The 13,717-nt window shown below is 40.6% G+C and overlaps 1 protein-coding gene across 1 annotated transcript in view; it reads left to right on the forward strand.

Annotated features, from left to right (window-relative positions):
- RARB (retinoic acid receptor beta) overlaps nt 1-13,717 on the forward strand; it is a 334,549-nt gene that overhangs the window by 6,003 nt on the left and 314,829 nt on the right. The window contains exon 2 of the mRNA XM_063325207.1: nt 3,943-4,037. The gene's annotated coding sequence lies outside the window, so the exon portion shown is untranslated. The remainder of the gene's footprint in view (nt 1-3,942; nt 4,038-13,717) is intronic.

Genomic DNA, 13,717 nt, shown 5'->3' on the forward strand with positions numbered 1-13,717 from the left:
TCTTAGGGTAGGGGTATTGTAGGAATAAAAGGATGTAGTGATTAAAAAGTAACGTTGAATCGGAGTCAGCAGTGTGCTCTTGCAGCAACGGAGACTAATGGCATTCTGAGCTATATTAGCAAGAGTGTGGCTACCCGGTTGAGGGGAGTTACTGTTGCTCTTGACGAGGCTGTTCCTGGTATAATGTTATGTCCAGTTTTTGGCCCCTGGTGCAAGAAAGGTAAGGGCAAACTGGAGAGAACCCAGAGGAGGGCTGCTCAGGTGATTGGAGGCTGGAGCATATGGTGTACAAGAAAATGCTGAGGGATCTGGGTTTGCCCAGCCTGCAGAATAGAAGATGAAGGTGAATTGCTGCCTGTACAGAGAAAGGGTGAGGTGCAGTCATCACACATTGAAATGGGGAAATTCTGACTTGGCATAAGGAAAAAAAATTAACAATGAAAATGGTTAAGCTCTGACCTGGGGTCTGTGAAGGTTGCATAATTTGCCCTTGGAGATTTAAAAACTTGATCGGAGAAGACTTTGAACAGCTTGATCTAACTTCAGAATCGTCACTGCTTTGACTGGGAATTGGAGGACGTGGCCTCTGGAGGTCCTTTCCAGCCTAATTACTCTGATTCTGTAAGAAGACTTCCTACAAAGAAAATAAGTATCATAAGAGTTATGCTAAATAGTCTTTTTAATTATATTCTTAGAAGACCCCACCTGGAGTACTGCATCCAGCTCTGGGGCCCCCAACATAAGAAGGACATGGACCTGTTGGAGCAAGTCCAGAGGAGGGCCACAAAGATGATCAGAGGGCTGGAGCACCTCTCCTATGAAGGCAGGCTGAGAGAGTTGGGGTTGTTCAGCCTGGAGAAGAGAAGGCTCTGGGGAGACCTTATAGAGGCCTTCCAGTACCTAAAAAGAAAGGCGTGGAGGGACTCTCTTTCAGGGAGTGTAGTGACAAGTTGAGGGGTAACGTTTTTAAACTGAAAGAGGGTAGTGTCGTGGTTAGGGCTGGACTGGCCACTGGTAGGTCAATTTAGATTAGATATTAGGAAGAAATTCTTTACTGTGAGGGTGGTGAGGCACTGGCGCAGTTTGCCCAGAGAAGTTGTGGATGCCCCATCCTTGGAGGTGTTCAAGGTGAGGTTGGATGGGACTTTGAGCAACCTGGTCTAGTGGGAGATTGGAACTAGATGATCTTTAAGGTCCCTTCCAACCCTATGGTTCTATGAAGGGAAGAGCTATTTGTTTGGGGGATCAGAAGAGCCCTTTGTGTAGTACTTGTGGTGGACATAATTTAGAATAAAAATGATTTCGTAAAGGGCACGTGCAAAAGGAACAAGTTTAAATGGTCTGTGGGGCAAAGTGCGTCTGTACTGTGCTGCTGCCATGACTAGTCGCAGTGTTGCTGCCATGAGTTGAGAATAGCTCTGACAAATAAATGTAAGGCATTTCAAGTGGTTGTCTTTGCTGGACTTGGCTCTGGTTAGTGTAGGTGAGTTCTTCACAAATCTGGGAAGGTATGTAACACATACAAATTTGAAATGGCTGTTACAGTTTTGTGTAATAAAAAAGTGCCTTTTTTTGTTTTTTGATAGAGTGACTAATGAAGCTCTCTGAGATTGATTGTTGACATGTCCTTTGGGCCTGATGTGATGAGGCTCACCGTTGTTAGTTGTGGCATCATGTTTGACCATTTGTGTTTTGTGATATACAGCTTGAATATAAGATGTTCTCTTTTCCTCAAAGAGTTGTTTCGTATTTCTCAGAACTAACTTTGTGCTAAGGCAGACAAAATATCAGCACTTCCTGTCTTGGGCGTCTGTGTGAGGTCATAATGACATCACCAGAGATCCCCACAAATTTTGCCTTAAGACTTCAGTTTTTTCTTGAGTTAGTGATGACTAAATAATCTATTTTACATGAATTGTAATTCCTCCAGCATTACTCATTCAAGAAGCATCTCACTGAAATAACATGTACTTTATATATTGACGCCTATACATTCAAGTCCAAAAAATCAGTAGTGGAGAACAAGTTTATTTGTTATCCTGTGTGTCTGTGTGCATACATGCTTATTTGTGGGAGAAGGAGGGAGGAATGTATCCACAGTAACCCCCTGCTTCCCCCCCTTCAAACCAACTATGTTTTTGTTTCTTTGTAAATGACATGAAACGCCTTTTACCAGTACTTGACTTAAATATGCTAGCTGTGATTCAGGCTTAAAAGTTAAGACCCTTGTTCAGCTTTTCAGACTGTCAGAGACAGTGTATATATATATAACCTGCAGCAGTGTAAGTAGATACTATCAATCTAGGCTGCTGTATTTTCTTTGTGGGCCAGATTGAGTGTGGCCTTTCTGCAGAGGTACAATGGGCTTGTATAAAAGCTTGAATGATTGCTGTCGGCGCTCTCTAGGATGCATAGGCTTCGTTGGCTTTTCTCTCCGGGGGCTGCCCACCTGTACAGACCACAGGGTGGGAATTGAGGAGGCACGTTGAGGAGAGCAGGCTCTTGCTCAGAAGGGTGTTGGGCAGAAGATACGCTGTCCCTTACACCCAGCAGGAAAGGGAAGCTGCAGCTTTTTGCTTTGGCACTTATCTTTCTTGAGTCCTGCTTTTGTCTTTAATATTCTTCGCAATATATATATTTATTTTTTTTTTTAGCATTGAGATTCAAGCTTTTCAACTATAAGGCTTCCCAAAAGGACTGGAGAGTGACTTAGTAATCAGGAGATATTAGCCGTTTTGAATCCCTTTTAGCTGCTCTGTGTATTTATATCGTACTCAGGATATGTTTTCCAGCATTGTACATGTATAAAAGGGAAAGATTATTTCTTTCATTTTTAAATGAAAGCTGAAAAGCATGATATGTTGTTGAGGAACCATAAGAAAAAGGCCAAATATCACTGGATTCAGATCAGAAATATGGGAACAGCTCTGCTAGTTCTAACAAGATTGCGATATGAAAATAGCTTTGCTGGTAGATCTGCTTTTTTATACAAAATCAGGCTGGGTTTTTTTGGTTGGCTTTTACAACCAGTTTTAACAATGTTGAGCGTATATCTTTGATTTAGAGTATTTCCTGATTTGGGAAACCAGTAGAGAAGTGTTTTCAAAGTAATATTAGGAGCGCTAAGGGCTGGACAGGCAGAGCACTTTGTTAGTTAAACACACATTGTTCTGCAGTGCTGCTGTTGTGAGAGAAAAATGGGAATTGTCTTTTGTGGCTGCAGTTTCTGCACTCTGGTAGAGTCTGTCTGAGACTAGGCAATTCTCTGTGGAAGATGAAAAAGGGCAGTACAGAGCAATTCCTTTTTTCGTCTTCCTTTTTCTTTTATTTTTTCCTTTTCTCGCTTGACTTTTCTCTCTTGTGCTTTGCTTGTTGGGTAGGAGGGGTTGACAGAAACTGTCTAGTTGGATCAAAAGGATTGGTAGAGGTCATGTTATTGAAATCACATTTCTTTTTTTTTTTTCTTTTTTTTTTAAAGAGAGTAGTATGTTCTTGTGTTGATGTTTCAGCTGCAAAAGTATTTCAGCTTTTTTTTTTTTTTCCTTCCCAGTTAAGTTAAGTTGACTAAACGGAGGAAAGTTAATTGCATGTGTTGGTGCAAACACAGGCCCTGGAATTCCCTTAAATGCTCACAGTGAATTTTGGCATGGACACCTACTTCGTCCTTGAGCTGGTACTGAGAAGAGGGTCAGTGTTGATAGGGGTGTTGAGTGGGAAGAAGAAGAAAGGAAGCATGTCACGAACCTCAGACACCCGCATTCTGAGACTCTAGTGAAGCAATGCTCTGGTTTTGATTTCTCATTTGTGGATATTGGAGGTAGTATTAAGATCTTCCCTGATTTTGTCCTGAGTGTCATTGTTCTGATAAGTATGTTCGCCTTATTCCTTCAAAACTTATTCCTTCAAGCACTTTGTAACTGCTTTTTCCCCTTGTTCTTCCAGAATGTCAAACTGGCTTAGGTCCATGAAGACTGCCCTGGTGTCAGGCTCCCTCTGACTTGCTTCCAGTTCTCAGGAGCAAAGGTACAGTTACGAAGGTAAGTTAAAATCCACTCACAGAATCCCCTGAAGGAAACTAAGACTTTAATTAGTGCCCTCTCCTTTGCATGGCAGTCTCCGGTACATTTCTTCCTTCAGAGGTGCTTGGTCCATGACAGCAGGCTATCAGTGATAGAGAAAGGGAAATCCAAAAGAGTGGAGTGGCTTTGAAAATGTAGTGAAAAGTTAATGAATAGAGCACTTACAGGGAAAATACCGACGCAGGCTGTGTCAGGTAAGCACTTTAAAAGTGAAAAGTGCCCCCCTGTTGGTTTGTTCTCCTTTTAACTGATCTCTTTGAAAATCTAATTGGAATCACAGTTGAACTACCATGATAAAATATGGTTTTGGTAGATAAAGTTGAAATAATACACATTTAGCAATTGGGAGTGTTGCTGGAAATAGTAGGTGTGTGTAGAAATAAACACAAATTGTCATTTCTTGTTTCATCCTGAGGGCAAAGTACCCTTGGTGCAAAGCTCAGGGGACCCATATAGTCATTAGCAGATGGAGGGGGACATTAATCTTCTACCCACAAATCTGCCCCAGCACATAAAGCAGAGAGCATCTCTGTTGTAAGGATTGCTAGAGATTGTATTAAATGTGATAGTATAGTTTATAATCACAGTGCCAGCCGCTCTTGATGTTCATTGCTGTGTTTTCTTGGTATTCTGTATTTCACTTTTTCTATCTGTCTATAATGGAGTAGCGACAGCATTTCTGCTTCTTGAGATACTGGCAGAGGCTTCTTCCAACACTCTTAAAAGCTCTCTCTTGCTGTAAGCACTAGAGTATGTTAGGATATACTTTAAGTACTTTTTTGTGCATAGGGAGAAACGTATGATTTTTCTGTGTCATTTGGTCTTTCTCATTTGGCAGTAAGCTAGGAGACAGGCACAGTTAATGAGGTATCTCAGCAGCGCATTTTTATGGGAGCATAGTTTAAGGGTAGGAGTATGTCCAGTCTCCAAACTGCCTAGTGAGCATTCTGTGTTTGGAAAGAAATGCCAGCTGGCAGTGGTTAAGGAGTGCATGCTTATTCTGCTCATGATAGCCAAAACATGCTCCCTGCTGTGTGCTTTTGGCAGCTTTGCACTGGCAATACGTCTCAAATGCCAGTTGCATGTCCTCTTTTCTTCCTCTTAAGTGTGTCCCATAAGGCATGATTTAGCCTAAATAAAAATGTGCCTCTGTTAGGCTTGGTAACATAAGGAAAAAGACTGCTTGTTTTAAAAAAAACCAAAGTCTTTCTGAAACACCTGTAGTACATTATTTCCACTGTGGAAATAAAAAGATGATTATCATGTCTTCCTATACTCAGTAGCAAATTGGCCTTAAATTCCTGAAGATTTGATGATTTTTGTGACACCAGTTCATAGGCATACCACACCAAAAAAAATGTGTGATTTATTCTCAATGAGAGCTCTGGGTGGAATTTCAGTCCTAAAGTAGATGCATATTACGTTCATTTGAAGGTCTAACTCTACCTGTCTGGTCAATGTATTAATTACATTGATGGTGAAATTAATCGCATTAATTTGCAGTCTGAACATATAATCATCACCTCTTATATTTCTTCCTATTTGTCGAGTTGTTTAAAGTCAATAAACATCTAAAATAAGTACTAGATTTTATTGAAAAGATACCTTATGCGTAGGCAGCCTGACTTGTACAATCGAGTGTTGCAAATGTGCTTAGCTGAATTATTTGAAGCAGTTTGTGCGCTGTGGATTGTGCAGTTTGTGCATTGGGTACAAATTCTTAAGAGTCTGAAGGTGAATAAATCCAGTCTACGTTTCTTTGTTGTTTTTATCTTCAGTGACAGTATAACAGGTTAAAAAAAACACAGTTTAAAAAAACAAAAAAGGCTAAACAAAACACTGAAGCTTTTCAATTCAATACTTGAACAACTGCATTTAAGGTTAAGTCAACTATAAGGTAAGTAGCCTGTCCTTAGAACTTGGCTTTAGAAATATTTACGTATTTAAGCTCTGTATTGCTTGTTCTTTGAGGTGATTTTACACCTCCTTTGTTTGCAGCAGATCTTGGTATTTGGCAAGATGATAATTCTCAAACAATTTCAATGCCTTTTTCTTTTCTAAGCCAATGAAATTCTGTTGAGGTCTGATAAGATATGGAAGTTTAAAAATCAGTTTCTCTTCTCTTACCTCTGTTCATTAGGCAAAAGTTATCACCTTACCAAAATCACGAGCTTTCCCAAAATTGGGATCAGACAACCGCTGAAGAAGGGGAGGAACAGTACCCATTGGAGAATCCTAGGTTTTTGGTTATCGTGCTTCCATGTATCTGTTGCAGCCTGTCTGTGGTGGTTGATTTAATGCTCCTGTTGCCCATTCTACTTTCACAGTAAGGAAGAACAATCTATTTTTCCCAGGCAGGAGGTAAAAAAGAGGTCCTTGCTGTGATCTGTTCCTTGAACCCATAAGCTTAGCTCCGCAGTCTGGTATCACTATAATGTTCAAGTAGCTATTTCTCTCTGGCAAGAAGGACTCAATTCAGTTGCTTTCAACAGTTGATCTAAAGTGATGCTGTTTTCCTTCTAAATTCTTTGTTGCAGCCATCATCCAGCTATATCCTGGATATCCAAGGGCATGGCACCTATGCTCAGGTACCTGAATGCTTTCATGGTGGTCTCTGCTATAGTGAAGTTGAGAATCAAATCTTGCTGTGATCTATGTTGAAGGAGCACCACTGCACATCAGTTAACTTATTCATGGTCTAAAAAAAACCTTGGGTATGACGTGCAAAAAAGGTATTTTAGAAAGTAGGTTGCAAAATCAAACCCTCAGAAGTTGTGAAATGTCAGATTTATGTTATTTTCTTCCATGCCTGTAAACCATTCTGTGATTCTGTGAATATAGATCTTGCAGCTGTAATTTCATCCTATCCTAGCCATTGGGCACCTGAATTGCATAACTGTTACATTCAACGACATGAGCATGGCATGGTCACGGTATTTAGTAAATAGCACGGTGGCATTTGTTTATGAGGAAAAAGTGTTCACAGAAGAATGATCATAGAATTCGATGCTAAGTTATTATATACATGTAGAAGATAAACAGAATTGGTTCAACATAATTTAAATTCCATGTCAACTAAATATATTTGCATTATATGTACTTAATGCGGATTCAGACCTGCAATAAGTAAGCATGTGTAACATGATTGATTTCAGTGAAGTTTTTCCCATTTATGCTGCTGTTGAATTCTGCCTCTAGTCAAAAAGAAGTTTTCTAAAAGTTCTGCCAACACAGTTTTGTCTCAGAACAGCTTTGAGGTTTGCCAGCAGTGTTATTTCTTTTGCGTTGTAGGAGCAGCTCTAGTTACATGCCAAAATATGGTCTTATTTTTAAACTGAGAAATAAATGAAACCTATATGGAAGTGGAAACTTCGTTGAATGCCAGATTCTGACCGCGTTTCTCCCATTGGAACCCCTAGGTCCACTTTTGCAATCTGCTCTGTCTTTATGACATTAAGAGGTATTTCACAATGTGGGAAATACTGGAAAAAATGAGTGCAAGAAAGGCAGGAAATCTGCCAATGTCCATGTCTTTTCTAAAAAAGTTATAACCTTCTTGCTTTTATGTGTTTTATACAGCTATCAAATTTCATATATGGCCAGCCAACCTCCATTTCAAAAGTGTTATTCTATAGAGAAGAGGCAGATCAAAAAATTTGGGTACCTCAGTATTTTCAACATAATCGTAGCTTCATTATTTTGGCCTGTTTTCCTGAGAATGTAAGACTTACGAGCTTGTAAGCTCTGTCTGTTGGGCTTCTTTCCTTCCCTTTTTCCTTAATTCTTAAACTTTTTGTCCAACGTAAGCAGAATTTTAAAAAGTTAGTTCCAGTAAGATGTGGGTTAAAACAGAGGGAGGGATTTGGGAAGGAGAAATACAGTACTCAAGAAGAGATTGGTTTGCCCTAAGAGTGTCTTCCTCAGATACTAACCCTAGTAAAAAAGGCCCAGATGTTTTGCCTCCAGCATTGTGCGAGCAGTCAAATCCATTGAGGGCTTTGAGAAGAAGCTCTAGTGATTTTGGGCAGTCGTTGACTTTCAGCTTGTGTGAAAAGTATAGAACAGATATGTCATCTTAGGGTTGGAAGGGACCTCTGGAGATCATCTAGTCCAACCCCCCTGCCAGAGCAGGGTCACGTAGAGCAGGTTACACAGGAACATGTCCAGGTGGGTTTTGAATGTCTCCAGAGTTGGAGACTCCACCACCTCTCTGGGCAGCCTGTTCCAGTGCTCTGCCACCCTCAGGGTAAAGAAGTTCCTCCTCATGTTTAGGTGGAACTTCCTATGTTCAAGTTTGTGCCCATTGCCTCTTGTCCTGTCCCCGGGCACTACTGAAAAGAGCCTGGTCCCATCCTCCTGACACCCACCCTTTAAGTATTTATAAGCGTTGATAAGGTCACCCCTCAGTCGTCTTTTTTCCAGACTGAAGAGACCCAAATCCCTCAGCCTTTCCTCATAAGAGAGGTGTTCCAGTCCCCTAATCATCTTTGTAGCCCTCTGCTGCACCCTTTCCAGCAGTTCCCTGTCCCTCTTGAACCGGGGAGCCCAGAACTGGACACAGTACTCCAGGTGCGGCCTCACCAAGGCAGAGTAGAGGGGGAGGATGACCTCCCTTGACCTGCTGGCCACGCTCTTCTTGATGCACCCCAGGATGCCATTGGCCTTCTTGGCCACGAGGGCACATTGCTGACTCATGGTCATCCTGTTGTCCACCAGGACTCCCAGGTCTCTTTCCACAGAGCTGCTCTCCAGCAGGTCAGCCCCCAACCTGTCCTGGTGCATGGGGTTGTTCCTCCCCAGGTGTAGCACCCTACACTTGCCCTTGTTGAACTTCATAAGGTTCCTCTCTGCCCAGATCTCCAACCTGTCCAGGTCTCTCTGTATGGTGGCACAGCCTTCCGGTGTGTCAGCCACCCCACCCAGCTTGGTGTCATCAGCAAACTTGCTGAGGGTGCACTCTATCCATAAAAGGAAAGCAGAAATTTGTGTTGATAATCCAGAGGACTTTCTGAGTGGATTGCACCTAGTCTCAATTTGGTCTTGAGCTGAAGAGCTGTTACAGAGGTAGGTATAATCAAGATGAGCTCTGCAAGTATGATGAACGCTGAAGGAGTCAGCAGTTGCTGTTATAGAATTTTGAAAGTATGTTCAGACAGGTAGTACAGATTAGCAAGAAGTCTAGTAAGGCCTGAAATGTTCACTAGTTTTGATAGCTGAACGAATTTTAATATCAAGTTGTTCTTGATATGCCTCTAGACAGCTGTGGTCCTGCTAGCCTGTGGCTTAAGGATAGCATATTGCTTGCCACAAGTCCTCGGGTGTTTGACAGTTAAGTTGCTTGGGTGGTGTTACATCATTTACACTTAAGGTTTTTATCACCCCTTCTTAATGATGATTCGTGAAGAGCATTATTAGAAGTGAACCTGCTGGGGAATGCATAGCATTTGAGGCTGAAGTTGATAATTCTTAGGATTACAACACAGGGGCTGGTCTGATGGATTGCCCTTCTGAACCTGTTCTTTCTTGGTATTGCACTTCTGATCAGGGTGTAATCTGTAGGACAAAAGCTCTTACACAAGGAACTGAATTCACCCTGGGCAATGGATAGTCCTTTTTAGACTGGAAAATGGGCACGATGGATTTATGTTCTGAGCAGATAGCCCCTTAGCTCAGATGGCAGATTTTATACATAGGCCTTCTGCTTTGTACATTTACATTGCTTTTTCAGACGGAGTTGTAATACTACTTCTACTTGCAATTGTCTAATATTTGCTACTTTTATCTCAGTTCATAAGATGGATTTTCACTTTGTACCTAAAGGCAATTAATAATCGTCTTGTGTAGGCTTTTTGGCAGGGCATGGTCAGCTCTAGGGATCTTTGACTGTAGTAATCTCATTGGCAAAAGATGTAACTTGCCATAAATTGGATTTCCTTTTTCTGAAGCCTGAAATCGCCTGTATCTTTGAGTTTTAGAAAGAAGATGAAGATAAAGGGTGTGAAAAGGCAGTTAGATACTAAGCGCCCACTGACTGGATTTGGTGCGTAACTCCTATTTGTATCTTTGCAAATCTTAATTTTTACTTGGTGTGTATGGTGGGTGTTTAAGGAGGTGGCAAAGAAGCTACTTTCTACTACTTGGTTCTGTAATTATAAATACACTGACTTTGGTATGAGAAACATCAGACAATAAGTCTTGGTGATGGTTAAGTTAATTCACTTTTAGAAGTTCAATAATTCATCTAAGAAGTGTCAGCAGCTGGGTCTTGTTAATGGTAAGCCTTTCATTTCTGTTAAATCAATTGTGAATAATAGGATCCTTCAGAGAAAAATGATGAAGTAAGCATTGATTTCCAAATTGGGTGTCTGATATTGGAGCATTAATAAAATCTAGAGCAACCAGGCAGCTAGGACCTCATACACTCTGATCACCTAAGTAGTAATCAGAGAAAATCAATGATTTTTGTGTATGGTGCTAGATCTGTTAACATTTCATCTGTCGCCATTCATCATTGTGTCTATAATTTCATTTTTATAATTGTTTAGATTTTGGGAGGCTTAATAGTATGCATTGAATCAAGCATTTACTGTCAAGCTTTTGTGAAACAGAAGTGGCATTGCCATATTGTCTACTGTTTACTAGCTGGCTGTCTTACTATTTTAAGGCTTTCTATAGCAATGGTCAAAATAGTGTCTGCATATTTTCAAATGAGGTTAAATCCTCTTAAAGGAGTTCCAAGCAGACTTCATGGAGTCCTCTGTTATTATCTTTCTAAGCTGTCAGGAGCTGTGTTACTCACTTGTATGTAGTCACGTTCAGTCTCACAGGGGCATTACTGACATCTCCAGTAACGGTGGTAAAACTCTGTTGAAGAGAAACAGTTGTAGAGAACATCTTCAGGACAGTCAGATTCCTGGCATGGCTTCCTCTGCAACATCTACCTTGGACTGTTCCCCAGCTACACCTTCTGGCTCTGTGTGCCTTGCTCCAGGCTGTCTTGTCTTGTTGCGGAGGGCTGTGACTGACTGGATGGGTCAGAGGAGATCAATGCTGACATGGCTGTATTCTGGCCTTTGGTGGTTTTAATACAAAAGACAAAGATTTTCATAATGGGAGCATCAGTGAGTGATCCGAGAAGGAGTAGTTGATGGTTGAACATCCCACCAAGGCATGGAGGCCATAGGCTTTTGTGGACGGGATACCAGTTTGCCTTGTACTTCCAGCCTCAGGTTTTGTAATGCAGTGTGAAGGCTACAGACTTGTGGGTGTAGGTTTTTTTATTATTATTTTTAATTCTATTTGAAGGCTGGGTTCAGTGGTTTTGTTTAGAGCTGCTAGGCACTGTCTTTTTCTGTCTGGTATTGTCCTTACCAGTGATCCCATTTTGTTTAAAGCTGCATTGAATTTGAATGGAAACCCACATACAATCAAATCTGCTTCCTGTTGAAGTCAATGGAAGTTTAGGCTAAAACTGGACCAGGATTTGGCCCATAAAGCATAGCAGGAAAATTTAACAGTTATAATAAAACTCTTAAGGCAAATAAAATGTTCTAGCAGGTGTTCATAAATGTGCTTTATGCTCATAGACTCTGTTAAATGTTAATACTAAGGTCCTGCAGAAGCTGCACATAAGGACTGTGTGAAGGAAGCAAATGTCTGTTAAATGTGCTGTGCAATATTGTAGCAAAGGTGGGTGGCAGTGCAATGCCACGCTACCTATTAGACTGAAATATGAAAGCTATTAGAGATTCTGCTGAATTTTCATTTTGTGAGGGAGTAGTTTTCAGGAGAGAACATACCATAAAAAAGCCGTGTGTTGTGCAAAACTAGAAGCGTCTTTGTCAGTGCATGCAATTTTCTTGGATGTATGCAGCGCTTATTAGGGACAACTACTAACATACTGTATTAACAATAAATTTAAAATAAGACAATACTTGCAAGGAAAATAATAGCTAAAAAGTGGTTTTATTTTTTTGTGTATTTCATTTTCCTTGAATTAATTTTTTTTCGTGCCTTAGACTAACCCACAGGCAGAAGTCCTAACATGACCCTAAACACATTTGGAGGATAGTAGGTGTTGGCAGGATTTTATATTTAGATCCCTGTCTTATGCTAACTCTTAATATTTTTTTTTAATCCATCACTTCACCATCAAAGCACTTCTTCATCGAAGTACAGTGAGGTCCATTTTAGATTTCCAGGAGCTTTCTGGCCTTCTTCCTTCCTGGCTTCTAGGGGAAGCATTTGTTGGCTTTTTCAGCAGGTTTTGCAGCGTGCCCTGAAAGCTGGTGGCTTGTACTGGCTTGATTTCTTCTAGCAGTTGATTTCATTAGGATTCAGGTCAAACCCATGGGACAAAAAAATATCTGTGTGTACTGGAGTCAGTTCGTAAAATGACACCATGAATGCGGCAGTCATTGTTAGAATGTGTTTTGTTGGTGTTTGATTAATTGACTGAGTTATCATCTCATCAATGCTCAGTCATTGTGTTGCAGGATAAAAGCAACCACATATTACAAAGATACTCTCTTTCCCAGTTAACTTCTTAATTTTCTGCGCTAAAAGAGAATGCATTAGCTTGGAAAACACTAAGATTGCTGAGCGAGGGGAGGTCTTTCACACGACATTTGGATCTATCAAGTTACAAGCATCGCAGCTGCTTATGCATTATGTCCACATAATGTCAGAAAGACTCTTCCACTGTTGCCTTGGTCTTGCCCTCATGTGTCTGTTCCCTGCAGTGGCAGTGCTGGCGTTTTTTTAGCTGTTGGGGGCGGGAGTGTCTCAGAAATCTTGCTTCATTCCACGTTGTTGTAAAAAGGATTGAAGCGTGTGCTTACACGGTGAATTCTCATCACTTGCTTCCCAAAGTCACAGGGCTGCCAGGGTGGTGGGACCTCTTCGCTTACTCCTCTGTAGTAGTGCTGCACTAGTGTGCTTATCAATTTTCAAAGCAAGGCTGAGGATCATCATCAGCTAGTAGATTGGGAGCTCCAACACATAGTAGACTATCTTTTCTTATAATTCTTCTAGGACAAGGTGGCCTTGTAGAGAAAGAGAGGGAAAGAAAAAAAAAAAGACTAGGAACTGTTTTTAATCAAGTGGAAAATATATCAGTACTTCTCTTGTAAGTTGTCGCACTTCTAGAGTAGTGATATTCATGCAGAACTTTTAATCCCTGCAGTACATTACAAATGCATTGTGTGAGAATTAAATGTTAATTGAGGCCATTATTTTATGAGTGGACTATTTATATAGTAAAGTTATTTGAAGTAATGGGCCATGAATGCATTTTGTTTATTAACTTCCCTAGTGCTCATTCTTCTATATCTTTTTTATCACAGAGCAGTAGCTTTGAAATGGAAGGCTCTCCAATGACATTAAGACCTGTAACATATAAGGCATGTTACTTAAATGGTATGTTTTGTTGATTTCAAGATAAGCAACAGCATACAGTCAAAGCCTTTGGAAGATTGAGCTTTCAGGTGACTTTCCAACTGTGGAGAAAATAAAAATACAGAAGAAAAGAATATATTTTTTTTCCTTTGTTTAAAACTTACTGGATTCAGGTACTTAAATGGCGTTCTCTATTTTGAAGATGAGAAACTGGGCAAGGAAGATGATTTAGCTTGGGATTA

Source organism: Chroicocephalus ridibundus, chromosome 2 (assembly GCF_963924245.1).
Source record: "Chroicocephalus ridibundus chromosome 2, bChrRid1.1, whole genome shotgun sequence".
In the NCBI taxonomy this organism is placed as follows: domain Eukaryota; kingdom Metazoa; phylum Chordata; class Aves; order Charadriiformes; family Laridae; genus Chroicocephalus; species Chroicocephalus ridibundus.